Genomic DNA, 25,801 nt, shown 5'->3' with positions numbered 1-25,801 from the left:
TACCAGGCCTGCTATTCACATAACAGCAACAACAGAATACATGTCTACAATTAAAAAACATACTTACGATATATAAATGGGTTTTCATACAAAAGGTCTCACTTGAGATTTTTAAGACCAGTTAAACGTGGAAATTGACCTCTTCCTTGAAAATGTATGGACTGTATCCAAACCAAATTAGCCACTATTTTCTACATTTAAAATGAAAATGTGAAGAGCTGCCACTGAGCAAACAAGCACAAACAGACTAGCATGTCAGTAAAACAACTCCACAGACCTGTAGTTCCTGTATTTTTCATAATCATTTCAACCCAATTTACCAGCTGAAAGACTGTATAAACATGTTTAGTCCTGGTATCTAAAATTCAAGCGTCTCGAATTTCAAAGGCAAACAGGGATCAAAGTGTTACGTACTGTACAGTCCTGTCGGGTTCACAAAGTCATCTCTAAGGACAGAGGACCTATTTTAGTCATTTATGACATATATTTTATAAAAAATGCTATAGAAACTTGGTAGAAATCCTTTGCTGTGTTTATTGTACACATCAAAATAGTAGGCCACCGCAGAGCAATGAAAAGTACAGGTATCAAATGTGCCAAATGATGGACAACAAGATTATTTGAATGGTAAAGGGTCTACTTACAACTGCACACTTACTTGCTGTATTAATATAGACACCAAGATTAAAAAAGAAGAATGCAGCAATTCCAAACAGACACACATAATCCTTCAAATCAGTATTTTGTCCCCACAGCTGCATTGCAATGTTGACAAGTTATTTAATCACCCTTCATATGAACTTATTGTATCCAGCAGCAACTGAATCATCCAGTTTAAACTGCATTGTTTGTTGTATATTGTATATTGAATCAAAGTAATGAAGAAAAATGGACAATGGAGTAAAATTAATCAATCATCTTAGGTCTTCCAATGTACATACAGTACTCTGTTAGAGAATGCATTAGGTATGCCGTGGGAGTTCAAATATTTGTACAGAATGGTGTATGACAGTGTTACATATACAGCAAGGACTCGTTTACTTTGAATGGACATTGCAATTCCTCATGCTACAGCACCAGAAAGGTTAGCTTATATCGACAATAATGGTCTTGGAATCTGTCCCACACCCATAAAGCTAGAATAATTAGTTAAACATTGTATCTCATTATTATTACATTTCAACACAAATGATGAAAGTAACATGAATTAGCTGGTGGATTTTTACAAGTTATTCAGCTGCACCCAATTTGGACAAATACCAGTTCCATGCAGGCAACCCCCCTCTACCTCTATGAGTAACCTAGTAGCTGGATCAAGACAAGGAGTGTTATTTTATATATCGAGCTAAATGTATATCATTATTAAATGCTGATTGCCAAAATCCACCCAAGCTGAATTCTATGAATTGACAAGTCCATACTGAACTGTATAATCACAAAATGAGCCTCGCCTATTCTGCAATTGTCACGCAGCACATGCAAAGCACAATATGATGTCATCCTGCTGTTAGAATTGGCAGAGTGCGGTTCAAGTGGTCTAGTCATACAACACCATAAGAAGCTTTACCAATTACTTTGCTTTCCCATATACAACTTTACTGAAATAAACCATGGTAAAAGCATCGTAAAGCACAATTGAAGTGTAGTATAGACAATCCTACAGTGAATGCCCTTTTAACTATAGACTCTTGAAATGCATTGCAATGGTGAAGTTGAAGAAATGTAATATATATATATATATATATATATATATATATATATATATATATAGTACTGTAGAAAATTTTTTAGGCAGGTGTGAAAAAATGCTGTAAAGTATGAATGCTTTCAAAAATAGACATGTTAATAGTTTATATTTATCAATTAACAAAATGCAAAGTGAGTGAACAGAAGAAAAATCTACATCAAATCAATATTTGGTGTGACCACCCTTTGCCTTCAAAACAGCATCAATTCTTCTAGGTACACTTGCACACAGTTTTTGAAGGAACTCGGCATGTAGGTTGGCCCAAACATCTTGGAGAACTAACCACAGTTCTTCTGTGGATTTAGGCAGCCTCAGTTGCTTCTCTCTCTTCATGTAATCCCAGACAGACTTGATGATGTTGAGATCAGGGCTCTGTGGGGGCCATACCATCACTTCCAGGACTCCTTGTTCTTCTTTACGCTGAAGATAGTTCTTAATGACTTTCGCTGTATGTTTGGGGTCGTTGTCATGCTGCAGAATAAATTTGGGGCCAATCAGATGCCTCCCTGATGGTATTGCATGATGGATAAGTATCTGCCTGTACTTCTCAGCATTGAGGAGACCATTAATTCTGACCAAATCTCCAACTCCATTTGCAGAAATGCAGCCCCAAACTTGCAAGGAACCTCCACCATGCTTCACTGTTGCCTGCAGACACTCATTCGTGTACCGCTCTCCAGCCCTTCGGCGAACAAACTGCCTTCTGCTACAGCCAGATATTTCAGATTTTGACTCATCAGTCCAGAGCACCTGCTGCCATTTTTCTGCACCCCAGTTCCTGTGTTTTCGTGCATAGTTGAGTCGCTTGGCCTTGTTTCCACGTCGGACGTATGGCTTTTTGGCCGCAAGTCTTCCATGAAGGCCACTTCTGACCAGACTTCTCCGGACAGTAGATGGGTGTACCAGGGTCCCACTGTTTTCTGCCAATTCTGAGCTGATGGCACTGCTGGACATCTTCCGATTGCGAAGGGAAGTAAGCATGATGTGTCTTTCATCTGCTGCAGTAAGTTTCCTTGGCCGACCACTGCGTCTACGGTCCTCAACGTTGCCCGTTTCTTTGTGCTTCTTCAAAAGAGCTTGGACAGCACATCTGGAAACCCCTGTCTGCCTTGAAATTTCTGCCTGGGAGAGACCTTGCTGATGCAGTATAACTACCTTGTGTCTTGTTGCTGTGCTCAGTCTTGCCATGGTGTATGACTTTTGACAGTAAACTGTCTTCAGCAACCTCACCTTGTTAGCTGAGTTTGGCTGTTCCTCACCCAGTTTTATTCCTCCTACACAGCTGTTTCTGTTTCAGTTAATGATTGTGTTTCAACCTACATATTGAATTGATGATCATCTCTTCTGTTCACTCACTTTGCATTTAGTCAATTGATAAATATAATCTATTAACATGTCTATTTTTGAAAGCATTCTTACTTTACAGCATTTTTTCACACCTGCCTAAAATTTTTTCTACAGTACTATATATATATATATATATATATATATATATATATAATATATATATATAGGTATACTCACTAAAAAGATTGATGTGGGTCTAAAGTCAAGTACTTTGATAGATTGCATTTTTCTTAAGTGAAAGTTGCTGTCAAATAACAAATAAGACTATAATTTCCAAGAATAAACCTATTATTTCCACTATTGCCCCATGCTTGGTTGCCTAGCAAGGCAGCCAAAGTGTATGAGCGACAATGCAATCCTGGGAAATGCCTTTTTTACACAACAATTCGCATATTGTAGCCACATAGTTGCAGACATTAGTTTGTGCATCCTTACATTTTTTAAATTAGGAAATTCATTCTGATTAGATGGCAATGTGCTGGCTTTCCTTCAAAGCTCAGCAAGCACAACAGAAGCATGCCTGTATTGTAGATATTACATCCTTATACTGCTGGTGTACTGTACATGTTTGAGCAGCTCAGTGGAACGGCAATTTAAATTATTATTATTTGTTTATTTAGCAGACACCTTTATCCAAGGCAACTTACAGAGACTAGGGTGTGTGAACTATGCATCAGCTGCAAAGTCACTTACAAGCCCGTTTCTTTAACCACTGGACCACACAGCCTCCTAATGAATTATGATAATCATGATATTACCAATCCAATATTAGATAATTGTTGTGAAGTGATAGACAGATAGATAGATACTACTATGAATCTTAACCTATTATTTTTATCTATTTGTTTACACAGTTTCCTCCTGTCAATATTTGCTCGATAAATGTCAAGTACTTCAAAGCTATACTGCCACAACCCTTTTCTTCTCCATTGTTGAAATTAAATACTGCTTTTTAGCAGAACGTATATGAAGGTAACAGATGTTCTTTTGTTAATCAGCATTAGCATTCAGTTTACTGACAATGTTGGGCGGATTAATGTCACTGATCTAATTAGTATTACACAATATTATCCTACAGTGTAGCATAAATATACTTTAAATGGATTTCACAGGAATATTGTTCTTGCATTCCTTGCTTGTCGGATACACGGTTTGGTCAGTGATAAACTGCAGTGTTCCATTCATCCACTCTACTATTTGTGATATACCAGTATCTTTTTACTTAGAGCTGTGTTGAATATGCTATGCAGAGGATGACGTCTCTACACAGGACGTATTGGAATGTACACAAATCCTTAATGATTGGATGATTTCTCATATGTGATTTATAATTCAAAATAAAGGGACTGCATTGTAGGCTCAAAGTGCATGCACTAAATATCAGCACATCATATATGTATACAATATAACTACACTTATTTAATGTACCTGTTGTTTGAAGTGTATCAAAATGATATAAAAAATGATATTCTTTCATTGTATTCAAGCTTTTTAGAAATACCTTTATCATTTGAATGGGGGAAAAAAATCTGGTTATACACTGTTGCTGAACAAACAAAAAATAAATCAAAAACAGAACAGGACTTTAATGGTGTATGTCAGCAAAAAATATCAAAGTGAGAAGAATGGGTTAGATCCCAAGATAACATTCATGAAAATGTATTTATGTTAATAACAGATGCTTGGAATATATTGTGAATATTTCATCTTAAGAAATATGCACAGATTTTAAAACTAATTACAAATATCCAGAGAATTTTGAAACCAAAAAGTCTCTTTCATAGTACAATTTGATTACCCTGACACCTTCTTTTCAGCGGCCACTGGAAAATTCTAATACCCAGACTTAAAAGGGTATCAGACTAAATATTAAGAAAGGATAACATTTCATGAAACTGACTGTTTAGCTCTGCTTTGATTCACATTGTCCATTGAAACATGAAACTAATTGCCTCGTGTTTGTGGTATATTTTTTTTTCTTAGGAGCTAGCCATCAATTGATGGAAAAAAGAAAAACGCTGTGAAACACCCACACGAGTAGGATAATACACTTTACTCTGTTCTGCAATAAGCTGTCAAGGTGATTGATTCAAGGACACCAGTTTTAGCTGCAGGTGCTCATTATACCTTTGCTCATATCTGCTGCCTAAACACCAGAACTAAAAAAAAAACAGACTAGTATTTGCATTTTAAAAGATGAGTTTTAATACATTTTATATTAACCCTTATTTACCTACCCAGTAATTACACGAATATAGGATTAAATGGAAATAGGAATATTGTATGTAAAACATTGGAATAGTTTTGGTTGAGCTGTAAGACACAAGGGTGCTGAGACTTTCAACTTGTGTAGGACATTCCAAAATGCAACTGCCCTTGACACATTGTTTGTTGAGTGACAAATTAGTGCTAGTCGTGGTTCTGACATTATAATCCTCCCCTTCCCCTTCCCCTTCCCCTACTACCCCCCTGCTTTAAAGAACAGGGCACAGACCACCGGGCCAGGCCATATTTCAAATAAGCCTTGAAAGGACGCCAGACAGAAATTACTTCACAAATGACAGATGCCAACCTAGGTCAAAGAGACAGAAGAGAGGCCTGGTAACGGGACAACAACAGTACTGCACTTTCTTCCCTTTTCACCCCTGAAAGTGTAACTTTTTTTGTACTGACCACAGCATCCTTCCCATAATAATTTGCCACATATTTGACTAGGGTAGCTGACCACCCACCAAAGAGGTTACAGAAAGTGAATAATGCCATCATTAACCACTATTGAAAATAACAATGAAGTGAAATGATGTGTTTAAATGACTAAGATAGGTACAACTATTCTATTTTGACAATAACTCTCTTTTGATCCAGATAAGACTGCAGCAGTAACTGCGTTGATCATGGCTTTTAATAGCCCTTGATAAGGAATAATTGCTTTTGGATGCCTGCTATTGCAGTCCCTGGATCTTTGTACTCATTAGTTTGTTCAACATATATCCTCCAGACAACTACTTATTCTCTCATTAAAACACAAAAATGAAGGGAACCAAAATTTCATTTAGACCCAGTAATTGCCTGGAGTCATGTCATCAGCACCTGTTTCAGTTTTGGAGAAAGACCTACTCCAGTAGTGTGTCTCCCAAAAAAACACAGATGGCCACAGCCTTTGAAACAGGGGGTATTGTTATTATGGTACAATTCTCTGCACGAATTCAACCAAAAATCTACCATCTAAAGAACCAGACCTTTTCTGTGAGCATTTCTGAGCATGGTCCATTATAAAAAGTAGTTTTTATGTAATGTATATATATATATATATATATATATATATATATATATATATATATATATAGACAAATATTAATTAAACCACCTTTTTATTTTACCACTCAGCATCCTGAAAGGAGTTGCATTCCATGATTTATTTTATGATAAAACAGGAAATGATTCTAGATTTGAAGCTGCCAACTTAAACACTTTCTGTGAAAGCAAATGAATTTGCCTACGTCAAAATCCTTAAACTCGTCCTAGCATGTGCTGAAATAACTGCTGTCATAAACACTTTCTACTTGGCCACGTGCTCTTTCAGTGCATTCTAAGCTTATCATTAGATCTGGTGTTGGCTGAATGTAGCAACAATCCAGAGTTTGAAGTGCCCTACCTGGAACACTTATACATGAGCAATTCTGCTAAAGAGCTTTACAGTTGCAATTGAGTCTAAATACCCTGACCTGTTCCAACTACTAATGGTAAGATGCATAATTTAATTTCCACCTGTTAAATGTGCTTACTGTTATGGAGCTACATCGAAAGCTCTCTAATGTCTGTCTTATTGTTGAGACTGAACACTAAAAGCAGACCAATGATTAGACAACCTTGGTCCCCTTATTGTGCGTTGATATAAGTAATTCGTCTTGCTGCAGTTCTTTTTTTTATTGGGTGGTGGGAAAGATTCCTGGGCTTCTATAATAGTCAAATGTAAAATGCATTCTTAAATACCAGCTTCTACACCAACCGCGATTGCTATACTTAGTCGCCTCAAATGCCTTTTCATTTATTTGTTCAACATTTCCTTTGCAATCATCGAGTGGTGGATGCTCCAATATTGAATTATAATATTTTTTTCTCTATTTCTGAGCTTGCTTTGAGCAGAAGTCTAACTGCTTTCACTGAATAAGCTTCCTCGTCATTCGAACCATGTGACAATGTGACCTTTCAAACTACAGTAAAACCTGTTTAGCCAGCCCCTCTACATACCGACATTCTGTATAATCCCGAATGAATTCTATAATTCTATGAATCCCTATGGAAATGAATGGTGTGATACCCTTTAAAACCAGCAACCTGTCTATTCTGGAATCCGGCATGAGTCTCTCCTGCCTAAATTCTATCTAAATCTGACTGTGCAGTTCATGTAAAAAAAAAATTTGTTGTAAATTTAAAACTGGTATAAAAAAATAAAAACAAGGTGTTGCGTATATACTCACATGACCTGCCGGCGCCATTCTGAATTGCACAGTTATTGAACAGCAAATACATGTCTAAACGTCCACAATATCATGAATGAAAAATGTGTGCTTGTCAAAAAAGTTGAACGTTTACCAAAATCAACACTTAAAGAGCTGTGAAAATTTCTAAATCACAAGGCAAACTGTTTCAGACATTCTCAAAAGAAAAGATGCCTACTTAAAAGCAACATGGAGAAAACATGAATGCCAGCAGAAAGCGTGTGAATCCCACATGCAGGTACAGTACGAGCAAGTGAACGTCTTTCTCTGGGAATGGTTTAAACAGGCTTGTGCTAATAATAGGTAAATATGTTGTTGCGGTATTGTTGTGTTTAAAGTTTGCTGAGATATTATCGTGCTTATTATGCACATTCAAATAGTGATTTTACCTTTTTTAGGTACAGTATTAGTCACATGATTTGAACGGAATGAGGGAGCCTGTTCAGTTCTAGGCAGTCTGAATTTTAAAGACAAGCTCACACACAGGTAAAATCAGATACAAGAACAAAAACTATAATCACTCAGTACTGAACCAAGAGCCCAGAACTACTCAACATAATTGCAAACATCATAAAATATCAAGGAAAAGGTGACAAAAAAAAAGAACCTGAGATTTTACAATAATATATGCACTTGGTAAAGTTACTATGCAGTTACTGGACAGTGCTTTACCAAACTCTGATCAACCATATTTAAACTTCCCTGAATTATACTTTTCCCATTGCATACTGAAGCAAACCTGGACCAAATTATGTATTTATGCAATATGTATTTATTACAGATATAAATGAGTCATTAACCTCAATGTAAATTTTGTTGAGTTTATGTTATAACCATATTTGACCTACAAATAAAAATAGCTTCAAAGTACCTAAAGATGTGCATAAAACCAGCCTTATTTACCGTATATAATGCTCAGGCATGCGCATGTACACAAACTCGCTATTGCCATTATAGTTCATTAGCTATGGCGTGACATGAGAACCCATATAAAAAGCGTTAAGAGCCAGACGCATTAGCATTTTGGAAGTAGATGAATGAACGCATTTGTTCTCTCCTCTGTTCCCTGCTGAAAGAGTTTATTAATGAGTGTTTTGCAGTTCTTTCTCTTTTGCTCATATTAAAATTGAGGTAGCAGGCGAGAAAGAAAGTTGTAGTAGATAACTTACTTACTCCTGGTTAATTTTAGAGAACAATCCCTTCAGTCTCTTACAGAAGGAATTTACATTTTCAGAAAAACAATTAGGAAAACATTCTTCATTCTCATGATTTCTCATCAAAAAAATATGTTTATCAACATGTTTTGAGCCTAAAGTTATTTTTTGAGTCCTTGTTAATTTAATTAATACTGAGAAATACATTGATGATCTCTTTCCAAAGTTGCAACCTGAGTATTTGTTTTAGTTTCTTGTTCGTGGAACTATGTAGGTAAGTACACCCATGTGTATACATAGTAATTATTTTAAAATACATTCCGATAACAGTCAAAGATGAAAAGTAGATTAATGTATCGTGTTTAAAAATATACTGGTTTGATGTATTTGGAAGTGCAGATGATGGTCTTATTAATGAATGCTGGGTGTCATTACAGTTAAATATACACAAATCAATACTGGAAGAATTGAATAAATTGTGTATTGAGGTGTCCTTAAAGCAGGCTTTTAATGATAACCACATCTGAAGATTCGGATGTGTGGCCAAGCATTTTACATTAGCAATTTCCTGGAGCTTTTTAAAACTTTTCATTGCAGTCAGTAATGACCTCAATGTTTTATTCTGTACCAGGAGCACATCCTTACGATGACGGGTTCTTTTGATCTATTATTTACAGCAGATTATTAACAGTGTTACAGTTAAAGACATCTGGCTGCTTGCTAACTAACCAACTACACCTTTTAGAGTTTCTGCACATCTGGGTGCAAAAGTCAAGTTTAACTGTGAACTATTTGTACTAAGAATGCATGATATACTTTAAACTAAGTCACTGTTCATAAGTAATTAAGAGTACTGTAGATAAAAATGAATTGCCTGCTGTTCATCATTGTTCATTTTAATTATTATTATTATTATTATTATTATTTATTTCTTAGCAGACGCCCTTATCCAGGGCGACTTACAATCGCAAGCAAATACAAATACAATACAATTGGAATCTTAATATGATAAACCAATACACAGGTGCTACTTACTGATAGCAGAGCAGATTCCATTTGTACTTTTACATTTACTTTGATGTCAAGTGTATACCTGCATCGTAATTTCTTGTTCTGCGATATAAAATAAATGAACCCCACAAGATTTCTAAAAGTATTCAACCATTCCTTTACTGAACCTATCAAAGGAACTGAATTGTGCCGCGGTTAATAAATAGAAGCATTTCCATTTCGTTGCCAGACAGCCTGTGATTATATTCTCCTTTTTAATTCAGTGTGCCATTGAGTTAAGGTTTATATGATGTGTCACTGTGGAGAGAGAACCAAATTGAAGCCAACGTTAACAACATGGGTCAATTTCATAAGTGACCTTTTACAATATCATTCTGGCTTGTCTTAAGACTACATTTGTGAGATCATAAGCAAAGGATTTGAAATGCATTGACCCACTGCAACCCCTATACATTCCTTTTTTAATGCTACAGTATGTGCTACAGCAGGGGCCTGACTCAATCTATCAAAGTTTTTTTTTTTTTTAAAGTATTAGCTCAAAGGTTAATTTAAAATAAATCAGTATACAACATTTTGAAGTCTTAAGAGTCAAGCTTCCCAACACCTCACAATGCCTCTCCTTCCTCAAGGCAGCATGGGTCTGAAACCAAAGATTTAAAATCTAAAGCTATTTGCACTGAAATGGTAATAATATAGACACGATGCTTTGCTAGGTTTCTTGGTGATATATAGCTAGTATTCCAGTTGTTTTTAAATGGCTAAGCATGACATTTCAAAATAACAACAGGAGGTGGGGAAATAGGTAACCGAGGTGAGCTTCATTTGGAGGTGAATCATTTAGTGGCAGAATTAAAGAATTACACATTGGGAAATAGTTGATAGGTTTTCTCTTTTGCAAAGCACACACCGATATAAAGTTAGCGCTGATAGATTTTGTAACGCTGATAGTACTAACAGTATACAGATATGGATAGTTCCTGCAAACCACAATTGACAGTTAGCTTGGGTTCATTTATTTTTATATTGTATAAGACAAACCCGCTTTTACATGTCCATTTAAATAAGCAGATAATGTAATATTACTTGTGGGGACTGGACAGCGTGATTTCTGTTTTTTTTATCATTTGAAAATGTTGTGAAGCACTGAATATCCTTTGTGTAGTTAGTTTAATTAGGAGCCTGGGGACACCTACATCACCAGTGGGATTCCAAGGTCCAACTGCATCCTTAATATAGGCTCAGACCTAATATTGGAATCTGAAAACAATCTATGGATTGCTCATTTTTAACCACAAATGAAGATTAATGACGAGAGGCAATAATTAAGACCCAGTCCTATGGGAGACATGTGAGAAGGGGCTAAATTGGGTTTCTCTTATTTATAGAACACTATAAAATCTACTGTTTCAAAGTGATTCTTTAAATGTCCAATATTTTCTATATATTTAATATAATTGTTCAGTCAGTGTCATTCTTCTTCTTCACACACTGTCATTTGTGGTTGGAAGCTGGTAAAGGGATTTTGAATAATATTTTCAGTGGCCATTAAAAGCAAAGAATAACAAGTTATTTCAGAGATCAGTGCATTTATAAATGTGCCTTTGAAGTTTCACTGACAGCAAAATAATACAATGCACCATTAATTTAATACTTCTGTCTGAGGTCGGGCTGCTGTTATGAAAATCTTTCTTTTCCCTCAACACCCTGTCGTGTGATGCATCGCTAATGTAACCCTGAAAGTATGCAGTGTTGTACTTTTCTTACTCTGTAAAAAAAGAACGAAAGGGGTCATCACTAAGAAACTTTAAAATGGAGAAAAGTCATAGTGTATGACTAAATCTGATTGGCTGATTCAGTTCTTCAGCATATCTTCGCTTAACATAATTGCACTCCTGGCTTGTCTTGGATCTTAATGTTTCCTAGGTGTGCAATTATGACAGCATAAATAACACCCTGTTTTATTACTCTAGTGCTACTCCATGTAGATTTTGGATGTTTCAGATTCCTAAAATTCTACAGTTCCATAACCTAGTGGTCACAGGTGTTATTGTCAGACAAACAAAATTATTTCGGTATTTTACAAATTCATATTTGGACATCCACTTTCTAGATTGGACATAGACAAAGTATTGTGTTATGCAAATGTACTAAAACAATATTTAACATGATTTAGTAACAATACAGTGTTCTGTAACCAAAGCGGTGTGCATCTGTGTGCACAGTTAATTAATATAAATACAAGCATCTCTACCCATTATCTGCAGAGAATAACATTACTTGAATTGATAAATGTATACCTGAGACTTCATGGAGACAATGCGATTTCTCTTGTTTATGAGATAACAACTGTTCAGTCTGATTGACTTTTGTAGAGGCAAGCATTCACTTTAGTTAGTGACATTTCAGGCAAAATTGATTGCAAAAAATGTTTAGTGTACAGTTCAGTAATTGTTTCCCAACACAGAAAATGCAGTGCACTGAAGCAAATGCAAGAATACAGAGATGTTCTTAAGCTGTCAAACTTAGTTTGCTACTTTTATTAAGGGAAACATTGAGGGCCACATTTTCATATATTTCTAGTTTACTGCAGTCTTTAATTAACGGAACTTCTATTTTTTTGAAAGGAGAAAAACATATCGACTTTACAAAACTGGTTTCAAACATCTAAGTAATGTACAGTAATAGAAGGTCTCTAGAGCACTCTCAAGTTGTGTTTATCAGTTTTGGACATTTGTGTTGAATTTTCCCCTGGAGTACACACTTTGAAAATATGGCCCCGAGTGTTCTGTTTTGAACACATTTTCCACTGACTGTAGTGGAGTGCACTTATGGGGCAATAAAGCATGGCCATGTTCACTTGAGGGAATCTCAACTATTTCCTAATGAATAAAGAAAAGCCCAGCTGAGTGTCCTTACTAATGAGCAGAAACCAACCCGGAGGCTTCTTTTTATAATACAGTACTTTAAAGAACAAGTAGTTCCATCGCACCTTTTCTGTGCCTTTCTCTTATATTTGCAATCATTGAGAGGGGTTCTGGGTTTTAATGCTGTTGAGTTTGTATATTTTGTGTCTGTTTTTACCTGGCTATGAGCTTGCTTTGAGCTTGTCTGGAGACTTCTTGATCTTTCAACTCTGCTGACCAAACCTATTCTATACTGTAGAGAGGCCGTTCTGTGACATGATTTAAATGTAATGAGAAATGTCTGTTCAGTCCTAGGCAGCTCACAGATAGGTAAAGACAGAAATCTTGAGAAACATATTTAAACTAAAATGTGTACAATAAGTCTTAACTCATAGAATCAATTGCTTGCTCTGGCTATCCTTTTGAATTCGAATCGCTCCTTTCCATATGACCCACTTTGGTGTGACTTCTATCAGAAGTGCGTCCGGAAATTGTTTTTGTTCATTACTTGCTATAAAAAATATAGCAATTAAACCAAATACTAGTTTGCGATAACCTTTCATATATGAAAATGTGAGATTTATGAATTGGTAGTAATACATATTATTTAAGATATACTAAAACTGGTATGCTATCTTTATGTAATGCCTCTCAAGAATTATACAGCACGCATTGTAGAGGGAGGTATTATTTACATAATGACATTTGCTAAGTCCCAGCAGGTGAGCAGGAAACTGGGATAGTAATAACAGTGGGACACACAGAAGATAAGGCAGAATTAAAGGCCACTGTAAACAAGATGACTCATAATTGACATTTAGAGTCCAGGTACATTTAAAAAAAAACACATAATGGACATCCAAGAGTGAAGGGATTTACAGTAAAATAGATACTTCTCTCTCATCATTGTACCAAGCCCCAGAGACACCAGGAATTGAAGCCTGCGGACACAGGTCTGTGTGTAACATTTGTCAGTGCCAGAAGCAGAGCAAATCCCACAAGAGTCATGTTGCCAATGGAAACCACTCCTGCTTAAACTGGTGAAACTTTGAAAAGAAGCTTTATAAAGACAGTTCATCTTAAAAACAGGCAGGGACAAAATCTGAGTTGAAGAATATAACCAAAACTAGATATTAAAAAAATGATTTAATACTTCCAGTTGTAAACCACATCCCACAGTTATGATATCCAATTCATCTAGACCCTTTCTTTAAAAAAGTATTTAATAATTCAACACATTCCAGTACTAGTACTATAAAATTCCTATTTGAGCTATTTGAAATTAAAAGCTCAAACGCGACTTCTGTTGCCACTTATTATTCCAAAAATTGTATTTTCTTTCATCGTTTTTTAGGAACATGGTAGAACCACACTACTCACCGATTTGTGCATTAACGATAGCATGATGTCATTGTCTGACCACTAGTAATCTCCAGTTTGTCTTTTATTCTTTAAACAGCAAAGAGGGGCAATCTGAAACACTACCTGTTGTGTGTATGACAGAGGCAGTCATGCACACGATTTTAAAATGTTCTGTCCAAGTCTGAGTCTATAATTTCCTGTCTCTTCTCATTTTTGCTCTGCAGAAACACTGGTTCCCTTTTCTCACACTTGTTCTTTCAAATCCTTGTTTTAAAATTGTGGAATTCATTTTCAATTGGTCTCCCTGACCTTTCAGTGATTGAATATAATACATGTAAGTCATACAGTCATGAAAAGATTGCTACTACACTGTCTGACAATCATTTTCAGGGGCTCTAGCAACCCGCTTTCCTGGTCTGAGACGCTTCAAAGAGTCCATAGTTCAATGAAAGCCACAAAAAAGTTACAAGCACTTGTTTTAACCCAGTTTTCTTTGAAGTAAAACCACAGGGGATCAACAGTCATTATACTGGAACTGCAAAAATCTAGTGAGGTGAGTTCCAAATTGCTAATTATTATTTTTTTAATTACTCACCATATCCTGTCGGAGGTAACACATTTTATGTACACATTGCATACCATTGCCAATTTAGTGTTCTTCCTTAAAACAATGAAATAAAAAACGTTTGGTTTTTTTTGTAAATGAACAATAGTGTGTTTATCAAAGTTGAGATTTTCTGAAACTACACAAGTAAAAATATCTCCCCTGATATACTTTATCCTCAGAGCCAGCCTACTGATGGCAAGATATGATGGACACATGCCACCTCAAATCAAACATGCTTACTAGACAAAGAAAAAACATGAGGGAGTATTGGCTCTCATGTCCAAAGTCATGGGCATTTTAGAAGGTGAGAGAACAAAGAAAGAAACACGATAAAGTTAAATTAAAGTAAAACAAAACAAAAATAACTTGTACGGTATTCGATTGCAGCATGTTCATTAACATTGCTGCCTCCTAAAAGTAAATTACGTTAATTCAATACATTTATTTGTATTCATTAAACTCATTTAAATAATTATTGTTTTTCTTGGGAAAGTAAGTCAGTCTTTTGGCTAATTTAGACTTTGTTCCACAAGGGGAAATGCTATTTTAAACCTAGTATGTGTTTTACAAATACTATAGTGTGCAGTTCTTTAGTAAACACTTCAATGCTAATGTATTTTCATGACACTTTATCTGGCAAGCAAGACGCTTCAGTTTAGTCTTAGGAAGTTAAACACATACAGTACAAAAAATGAACAGCCAGGTCTAAATTGATTTAAATTAAATATTAAAATCTTAACCGTTGCTCTATGCATAATAAGAGCTGCAGAAGCTTGAATTTGGCAGAACAAATATGATATGGATGCCTGCATCCTGGTGGTAAAACCAACGATGGAGCAGTTGCAGTTTTTCTACATGTTGAGCAGAGGCATTCAATATTTCTCATTTTACTGAATTACATGGTAACTAAAATGCACAACAGCCCCAAAAGGTTGATCTTTCTTTGACAACAATGTGTTATTGCTTCATAGCCAAAACTATATTGCTGTATTGAAAATTGGTCTCCAGTGGACAAAGACTTCAGATTCTGTGTGCCGCCTTAGTGTTGGTCTGATTCGTGGAAATGGTAACTTTAGTTCCCTCACAAAAGGCAAAACATCTCCACTTTATAAAGCTCCTCCTATTTTGCGGTTCCTTAACATTATATTGGTTAAAAAAACTGTTTCTCAAATATAGCGTGCATCGGTGCAGATTTAAAATGAGAAATAATACCACTGAGAAGTTGTGAATGCCCTTAGAAATCAATAAATTAGTCTACCTACCCGTATTAATAGGAAAGAAGTAATAAGGTGATGTCAAGGAGAAATAATGCTGACGCAGTGAAGCATCACTGCCATAAATCTCAAAGACTCAGTAAAAATGATTTGTGCTTTACCAGTGGTTACCTTTTGTTATACAGTATTGTATTACACATGATATAGTGTACAGTACTATGCATTTGTTGTATATGCAGCAGAATGCACATACTGTGTGGTTTATATATTTATGAAGAAATATTGTGTTCATATGAATATAAAAAACAACTAATGGAGCAGAGAGTTATCATTAACCTGCTTTAATAAAGTTTCTCTCACAGTATACTGGGGCTGTTGGTTCTTATTTTTTAATCAGGAACTGAATTATTTTTGTGTCTTTAAGCAGTCTAGTTTTCACTGCCCGATGTTCAGATATTATATTCATACTTACAGTAAAAATTGCATTTGATCCATGTAAGATTGGTTCAACCTTCTCTTTGGTTGGTTCGTAATGTTTTCACCATTGGTGTATTAGCTATTTGTGAGATGTTGCGCTTTATCAAGACAGACTTCAAAATCCAGAACATTACCTTTTAGCTTCTTGTACAGTATGTTCTCTGAATGTTCTATGCATTGTTTTCTGGTTGAAAATATGTGCTTTTCTTGAAGATGGATATTCTATTTTACCGATCACTGTATTATTTCTTTACCAAAACGCAATAATGATCATGCACGAAACAATGATGAATGGTGTCATTTGGTTGTAATGTAAATGCATAGCTTGTAATGAAATTCGTGCTGGTATAAAAAGGGTTGAGCAGAATCTGAAAAACATCATTTATCCTATAAGCCAACCTGTCAGCACACTGAGCCAGCAGGGTTGCCAAACAGCCTGTTCAAGGCACCCAAAGGAGCAACACACACCTTAATGAGATCCCATAGGAGTTCACTACTCGGACCTTCTGTTATTTAGACTACCGTGTACAAAACTCGAGTTCTGATATGTTACCTTATTTAATGCATTCTTTTTAAATGTTGTGGTTTTAAAAAACTGAAGCTGAAAAAAATTTATATTGCAGAATTTCAACGAAACCATTTTTCTAGGTCAAGATGTCCTAAAATGTGAATTGTCTATCTGGCCTACACTGTAAGTTGCATCAAATATGCTTCAATAGAAAAGTCCAAATTATAAATATCATCTTTGATTGAGCTGTTCCGCAACACAGCATGCGCTTTAAATTCTAATAAAAACTTGAAGTTATAGTGCCATAAACCACTGACCTCAAATGTTTCAATAATTATTTTAGAGATCATTGCTTTAACAGCTCATCATAATGTTTTTGATCATTGTATTTCACCAGTCCCCACCAGAAATGTCGAATTGTCCTTCACCTCTATTTTTATTTAAATTAATTATCCATGCAGGATTCATTTAATTGATAATTTAAAAAAAAAATGGCTTTCCCACTGTTATGCTCTGTTAAATCATGAATCATATAGGGTCTAAATCCCAATAGATTCTCAGCTGTCTCAGTGCCATATTTTCTCTGTAATAAAGGATTGTGGTAATAATTAGTCTGTATTAAAATAACACTGAAAAAATATAAGACCGCCGAGATCCAAAATTGTTACATTATTCATATCTTCTCTATTTCCCAACTGAAAACATTCAGGGAAAATAGAGATGAGGTTATAGAAATATGCAAATTCAAAACTGAATTATACTTCTACCACCAACAAATATCAGTATTTATTTCACCAGTCATACCAAGTGTGTGTGTGTGTGTGTGTGTGTGTGTGTGTGTGTGTATATATATATATATACACACACACACTGCTGTACGAAAGTCTTAGGCATGTTGCATTTTTCTTCTCTGTTCCATACAATTTACTCAAAGCTTCCACTAGTGTTTTCTACTATTATAACAACCTTGACTTCCACAAAGAAGGAAAAACATTGAGTGAAATAACTCGCATCACTTGATTTTCAAGGTGTGGTATCCGAAGCATAATCAACAAGTACAGAGAAAACCCAGGACTGGAAGACCCAAAAAGCTGTCTAACAAGGATGAGCAATACCATCCTTAAGGAATAGAAAGAAGACAAGCGTTGATTTGACAACAGAACTGGCCGAAGGCACAGGTGTCATTGTCCAATAAACAGTGGCTGTCCAGCAAAGCACAGAGCTCTGACTAACTCATTAACACAGTCATCCTGCACTCTCTTTTATTAAAGTGTGTGTAAAAGCCACATAAATGGATTGCTTGTCTCTCAGTTCATGTTCTTGTTTTAGTTTGAGTCGCTTCTTTTTCATGTACCTCAATGCATCAGTATTTGCAACGCTATGCGTACGCTGCCTCATCTGACCCACTTCTGCTATTTTTGCTTTTTGTATACTTTTAAACATTTGTTTTCTTTTGAATATTCATAAACTGATTTACGTTTTCTTCCCATTCCTCATCCACTAAAAGTATTATAGTTTTGTGTAAGTATTTCAATTTATTTATTGATCAATCTAGTAGTTACTACATCCAGCAATTGCCACAATAATCAGACTTTGATTGGCCAACAGAATCAGGTGATAATGCGTTTGTGAACAGAGAACCAATGTGTGATGTTTGAACGTTATTTGATCCTCTGACATCTAAACGTACCGGCTTTATCCTAGGATGCAATGTAGGACTGCTTTTTATAATGTTGGAGTCAAAATAAAACAGCATTTTAATCTAAATATTGTGTATTTCCTAGAAAATAGTACTGGAAAAACCAACTTTCAGTTAAAAAAAAAAAATCCTGTAATTTTTTGGTAAAATTCAGAATAATCCGGAAATGCTGAAAACTGAAATCAGATGAATTGTGCTATTTTACAAGGAAAAGCGGGAACATATCCCACTGAGTAAGCACTGACAACTGCAGGGTGTTGGTGTTTCAGTAATGACTGGACGTTCAAAAAGAAGTCAAGGTTATCTGGCAGTCATACACCTGCATAGCATGGTAAATGAAGATCCACTTCATTGATTTCCTAATGGAAATGGGTCCTACCAAGCTGAAAATGCCTTTCTCCAGAGGGGTTGGTCTGTTTGGAAGAACACAGCCAGATCTGTCTCACCTCTCTTGACCTGACCAATTGCCAGACCTCAATCCAATTGAGTCTTTATGGGGTGAATTTGATCTACTTCCTCTGAGCAAAGCAACCACAACCTGCACACTGTTTGAGGCTTTGGAAGATGAATGGTACCTGATACTGCACCGCAGGAGACCTTACATGTTGGAGTTATTGCCTCAGGAGGTGGACCTTGCTAAAAAAACAGTGATATACACCACCAGATTTGTAGCACATGTATAGCAGCATAAAGAAGATCAAAGCCATGTATCTTTTATTTTAATTTATATATTCCTGAACACGGTTCTGATATCACCCCTAGTCTCTTGTATGTGCAGTATAGCAGTCATTTACTGTTTTGTATTTGTTAAATTTCTTCTATCCAGGAAAAACCCCTTGAGCTGATCTATCTAGTTTTCGAGCAAGATAATGTATATTTTGACATTTTTAAAATGATTTTGTTATCTGAAACTATTTTACCAATGAAAATTGCCTGCCACACTTTGAACTACATGTTATGACACATTAGTGAGGTGTGGAAGAGAAAATTCAGACGAACCAAATAAACATATACACTGTTTATCTTTGCAGCACTAAAATCAAAACATGTTCCCCCTAAGGGGAAGACTGTAACTCCCAATTCTAAACCTAAATACATTTCCTGACAATGAAGATGGTCTTACCACTGCTGCTGTTTTACAAAGGACAGTCATGATTAATGATCCGTGTAACATCATTATTGGTTATACAGAACCAAGCAATAGATATAATTCATCAAACAGAGCTTCTTTTTTCATTCCTGATACCATCCCCTTTTTCATCAAGACTTAACGTAGGCTACTCAATACTAATCCTTGCATTGTATTTTATTTTTTGCGACAACAATGCTCAAATGTGTATGTTTTCTCAATTTAAATCATATATTACCATATGCTATTATATTTACTCAGGTCTGGATGTTAGATTGAATCAGCTGCTATGATAATTCCTTCATCAGAAAGCTGTCATTTGTATAAAAATGTCACAATTTGCAGTGACAGATAATATTTTCCTCCTTTGTTTGACGTAGAATACTGGTAGGTACTGTAGTTTTGTAGTTTTTTTTTAATTATACATATGGGGTTTATCTTTACTAAAGCCATAAAAAATACTAAAGATACTGAAAGGCACCTAACATCAGACCATACATTTCTAAAGCAATGTGCTTCAGGTGATTTTCTAGTAAGGTCGTTCTCTGTGGTACACTTCAAATGTCCCCAACTCATGCTCCAGCAGAACGCAGAGCCATTGTATGGTTGAGAACAAAAGAGTCTGTTCAGCGCTTTTTGTGCTCCTATTTTAAAATAGGTTAAGACTTTATCTGAATGAGTGAGATATCAAACCAGACAACATTTAAACAGTACACAATGTACTCATTTGTAACATAATGGCTTTCATCTTTCTCTATTTCTGTGCTATTTATGTGGTCAGCGAAGTAGAACTACTGCTTCCAACACGTCCTATACCCCTTCAAATTTCTTAGTATAAAGAGACTGAGCAGGAAAAACCCTATAATGTGAATGTGAAAATACATAATGATGCAAGTTCAAAAATGAATTTGAAAAACAAAATGTTGTGATTAAGCATCTACCAAGTTTTCTCCAATATATATTTCATTCATCGGTTGCCCATTGGTTAGTACTGTCTTCCTTTGAAACAAAGGGTATATTATCCAACAGATGACTTACTGACCATTGCATTTACTCAGTAAATGTCATACAAGTAATTTTAAAAGAATGATATGCTTCTTGGAATAGATTCTTTGTTAGAAATGCGTTGCAAGCTCACTGCTTAGATCACAACTGAGTTAATCATTAAAATGAATGTGTATTAAGAATGATGTCCTATAGTCCAACAACAGTGACCTATGACTATGATGGAACAATGGCACCACAAAGTAATTACCGTTTTAACACAAAGAAATAAGATATTGGCACTTTTTATGTATCAGTTTAGTGCAGAATTTAGTGTCCTCGAGCTCTTGACTCTCAACTGATATTTCTATTTTAATTTTGCATGAGAGATTTCTATGTACTTGCAATAAAACATTTAGGTACTAACAGGAATACAATAAATACATTCTCCATGTGTAGTTGTTCATCAGCAATACATTGATTTCCAAGGTTATTACTGAAAGTACCAACGGTTGCCCTGTCAGTGATCCTTGACATGAATCTGCTGACAACACCAGTGGTGTCCTTCAGGATTTGTTATTTTCTGCTCACATTCTGTGTTCTAAGGCCTTTCACAGAGATGGCTTTAAATCATTTTATCGAGTACTACTGTATTGAAGGTAGACTGTTTATGGATATTATTTTAAGTGGATGAAAACTGGAAGTTATCTGTTATAGCCTGCTATGGTGCTGGGGCTGTAACAAGGGAAATGTAGTCAAATAAAGATTTGGATAGAAGGAACACAATTATTTTTCACAGCTGTGAATGACTTACACATTTTGCATATACTGTAATATATATATATATTTTTCCTTTAACTGGTACCAATTGTTGTTGCAGGCTTCAACACTGTTACAAACAACCCCAGGGGTGTTTGATAGACAAGATGACCACTATTTGTTAACCTGCAACCACAGATGCTTTGGAAATCCAAGAGGACCTGGGCTCTGTGTTACAATATAATACATTTCACTTCTTGTTTATCAGAATGTCTAACACAGGGCCATAGGAAGAAAAATGACATAAACAGTATTTGTGTCATAAAATCTTCAGTAAAAGGTCTATTTATTTTAACACTGGCAGCAGCAAAGCTGACCTTCATCCCACTGAGGGAGTTTTGAAATGCTCAAACGTGGCTAAGGTCTCATTATTCCAAAAATTATGCAAATAGAATTGTTACAATCTACCCCTGTCACATACACTGGACATGAGTGCACATACAACATACAAAAATACAACAAGCTGTGAACTACCCGCTATACACCCAAAAGAACAGGATACAATGTAACAAACACACTCCTAGGAGAGCACTTCGCCTTGTGGTAAAACTGATTTTTCCCGTTGTAAATGCTAAAGGAACAGGAACTTCGCTTAAAAGAACGCCTTCTTGGCACCGATAGCGATTTGTTCACAACGGATACAGTACTGTTTTGTAACCTGATAACTCATCATCAAATTAAAATGGTTTATTCAGTCTTTTCAAAAGCGACTTGTCATCGCGAGAGTGTCTTGAGGCACATTAAATCTTTCCAGAACCACCGTCGTATCACTGACTCGTTTTGTATTCTGATTTCCATGAGTGCACCTCATCGCTACAAAATGACAGGTAAACAAACAGCGAAATGCACAGCTGTTTCTATTACAAAAAGTTGGTGAGTTCTGGTGAGTTGCTTCATCATTCTGTTAAATAATGTGCATGTCTTGTTTATTGCTGCTGCATTTTTTAATGTGTGTAGGGATGCTGTGTTAATTTAGTTTGACAGTTTATTAATGTTAGTTTATCTGTTACTTTATTATTATAGTTTATTAACATACAGTTGCCTATTGCTTTTTTTACTTATTCAGTTCATATGTTGATGCACGTGCATCCTGACAAGTCATATTTATTTATTTATATATTGATTCATATTTTGTCTGGTGTCTTAGGGGATGATGTAAGGATACATGCAAAGTGATTTGCGGGTGCAAAACCCCCCGCCGTAAATCGTGTTTAGCAGCCATAAAGTGTGATTTTATCGTCCGCTAAAAATGCGGAGCCTGTAAAGAATAGTGTTCACCTGGCATTCACCTGAGCATGGAATTGGGTGGGATCTGGATACTAAGCAAGTACAAACATTATAATGTGATGCAAGGATTTTGCCTTGCACTTAGGCAATTGCTGACCCTCCAAAAACTTTACACATCTTCTTACAAGGTGTAAACCATTGTAGAAGATAGTAACTAAGAGCTGTATAAAAGCACACACCTGCAGAGACCTGTCATTGGCTTCAGGATGGCTGCTGTGGTACACATCCTGATGCGGCGACATCTGGCTCTTGTTGAGGAGAGACAGGACCACGTTCAGAGAAGGGCACTTTGTTTGGGATGCTGGAGGATGCGGTGCTAAAGCGTTATTGTCTCACTCCATAGGTCATCTCTGACCTCATAGCTAAATTGAGGGATGAGCTAGACCCCAGCATCAATCTAGGGGCCACTATCCCTGCACACGTGAAAGTGCTGTGTTTTCTACACTACTTAGCCTCTGGTTCCTTTCAGACCACAGTTGGAATGTCTGGAGGGATAGCCCAGTCCACCTTTTCCAGAGTTCTAGGCAAATTTCCGGATGTCATGCTAAAAAAGGCAGGCCAATACATATTTTTTCCTCATTATCATAATTACGGATCATTACATGTGCATTAAGCTTACATAGGACGCTGTGCAAAATAATTGCCTGGCCGCAATGCAATTTGAATTTTGCATCCGCAATTATGTGCACTGTGCCTATACTTACATCACCCCCTTACAGAACACTTAGCTATAAAAACACACTGCTTACTTCCCGAGGGGAGACTACTGTATATGTATAGTAGTATAGAGTTTCCATAAATAGATTTTACTACATTTCTACCATTTCTACAACATTGAAGGTTACAATAAAGTTATATATATATATATATATATATATATATATATATATATATATATATATATATATATATATATATCAGGACATTGAATTCTTAAAATGAAGGATTTTAAAAAAAAGTATGTTTTTGTATGTTATGTTTCATATACCTGCATAGTGTAGTTAGCAACACTGAATTCAATAAACCGCACCCAAACATTTGGATGTCAGGTTTGAAGTTGCTTGCCAGCACTGAGTAAAAGTACTACTTGCTAGTACCAGTATACAGTAGCTAGTGCTGTGCACTATCAAAATGTATCTGGCCAGAAAACAATTTCTAAGCTGTTGTTTAAATATAGAAAACACGGTCAAGGAACAAGTAGTGTTGCTATGCAACACATATCTCCACTTTCACATGCCTTGATACTGTACTGTGTATTTCTTGTGCACCCTGCAGTTATTTAAATAAATCAATACATGTAATACTTCTACAGAACTCTCCATTGCATGCATGCGTAATACAATGTAACTAATATGATAGACTGTTGATGTCTTCATTTATTTTAATCGTCCAGGGATACAATGGTACCCAGCATAACCGTGTTCAACCCAGAACATTTGCACATTATTTTTTATTTTTTATTTTAAAAACTACATTCCACTCCTTGGTATTTTAATTGCTTACAATGAAAACAAAACGACTACCTAGACACATAACAGGTCATATTTTTAAACAACCGTCAACTTTTTTTTTTTTTTCCTAACACATCACCATAATCAGCAAAATAAAAAAAAAACATAGTCAACTAAATGCAAATACTAAAGTACGTTTAAATGTATTGTATTTAATCCCCCCCCCCCCCCCCCCCAAAAAAAAAAAATAATCTGCAAAAACAAAATAGATAAGGTAATAATTACCTTTAGCACACGTTAATTCCACCGCAGCAGCTGAAAATGAAATAGGGCTTGACAGTTCTGTTCTCCCTAACAGCAGGAAACTAGTAAAGTACGAAACAAAATGCATGCAATTGGCCAGGAGGAGCAATCACACACGAATGTATCTCTCCCTAAATGCAGTCACACCAGTGCAAAAAAAAAAAAAAAAAAATCAGTTTCCCACTACAAAGGCGTTAAGAGGAAGGATAACATTCGTGACCAGCATCGACAGCTTCACAGAATCCATGGCAACCAGGCAAACCCTGAAAAATTCCTCCGGAGAAAAAGACTTCACGACTGAGATGATTAACACTCGCCAAAACAGCGGCGTAGTATTGAACTGACAGGAAAGGAAAGGTGTAGAATCGCACATCTGTCGCGGCTTTGCCCTAGGAAACCATTTCAGTTCAATTAATATTTAAGCGTCTCCCTCCCACTTCAAACCGATTGTAATATATGCTAGAATGTTGGTATATATTTATTATAGTATCCATTGTTTTTTTTTTCTTTCATATTGATCAAGAGTAGTTTTTTTTTTTCTAATTCACCAAATGGTCAGTTTCAGGTGCCTTATAGTTGTGGCAGTGTTCATTTTTCTCAATGGATTTTATTTATGTAGCTATTTGTTTGTTTGTTTTGGGGTCAGAGCTAGTAGTTTTTTCTGGCTTTCTAGTGGTCATGCTGGTTGAAGAAATCTAATACCCATTTAAGTGTTGGTAGCTGGTTCAAATAATCAATTTAAAGTCCCAAGCTACTTTAAAATTCTAAAGCCAATTGATTGTAGATTCCTCAAGGAATTTTTTGATGTAAACCTGAGCTTCATATACAGTACCTGTTGTGTATCGATTTGTAAATCAGTAAATATTTGTTCCATTTGACATCTCTTGCTAGTCACCAGCTCAGCAACAGCTGAGACACCAAATGCATTCTATTATATAGTAAGATTGAACCTCCTTGCTGGATGCCACATGTGTAAATGAAATGGAAAGCAAAAACAACCTATGATCTGGAAAGTTACAAGTTGTGTCTTGCTGTAGATCTCAGTGATAATAACCTTCTATTGGTATCTGGATGACTGACAATGCTCCATTTAAATAATAGATACCTGAGCAGCTGGTCAAGGCTTAGTTTGCACTTTGATTTCTCACAGCTAGGTGCATCTTTTTATAGTTCATATTTTTTTGAAGCCAATGTGAAATGTTTTGCAGGGCTGCATGTTGAAAATGGACAATGGAACTCTCGGACATGGTCTTGTTTTCATTTTGCTATGTTGACATATGCTGTGTAATAACAGGAT

At 35.8% G+C, this 25,801-nt stretch overlaps 1 protein-coding gene across 17 annotated transcripts in view; it reads right to left on the bottom strand.

Annotated features, from left to right (window-relative positions):
- Positions 1 to 24,813, bottom strand: part of chl1b (cell adhesion molecule L1-like b) — a 66,314-nt gene extending 41,501 nt beyond the window's left edge. For 7 of the 17 annotated variants that reach the window (XM_058988668.1, XM_058988674.1, XM_058988679.1 and 4 more), the window contains exon 1: positions 24,487 to 24,813. The gene's annotated coding sequence lies outside the window, so the exon portion shown is untranslated. Of the gene's footprint in view, positions 1 to 67; positions 209 to 24,486 lie in introns of those variants that run through there. The other 10 variants (XM_058988683.1, XM_058988681.1, XM_058988677.1 and 7 more) reach the window with 3 other exon arrangements.
- Between the last annotated feature and the right edge of the window lie 988 nt (positions 24,814 to 25,801).

The sequence above is a fragment of the Acipenser ruthenus genome, chromosome 16 (genome assembly GCF_902713425.1).
Source record: "Acipenser ruthenus chromosome 16, fAciRut3.2 maternal haplotype, whole genome shotgun sequence".
NCBI lineage: Eukaryota > Metazoa > Chordata > Actinopteri > Acipenseriformes > Acipenseridae > Acipenser > Acipenser ruthenus.
The sequence above is the reverse complement of the archived record's forward strand: the minus strand, read 5'-3'. Positions and strand labels throughout refer to the sequence as shown.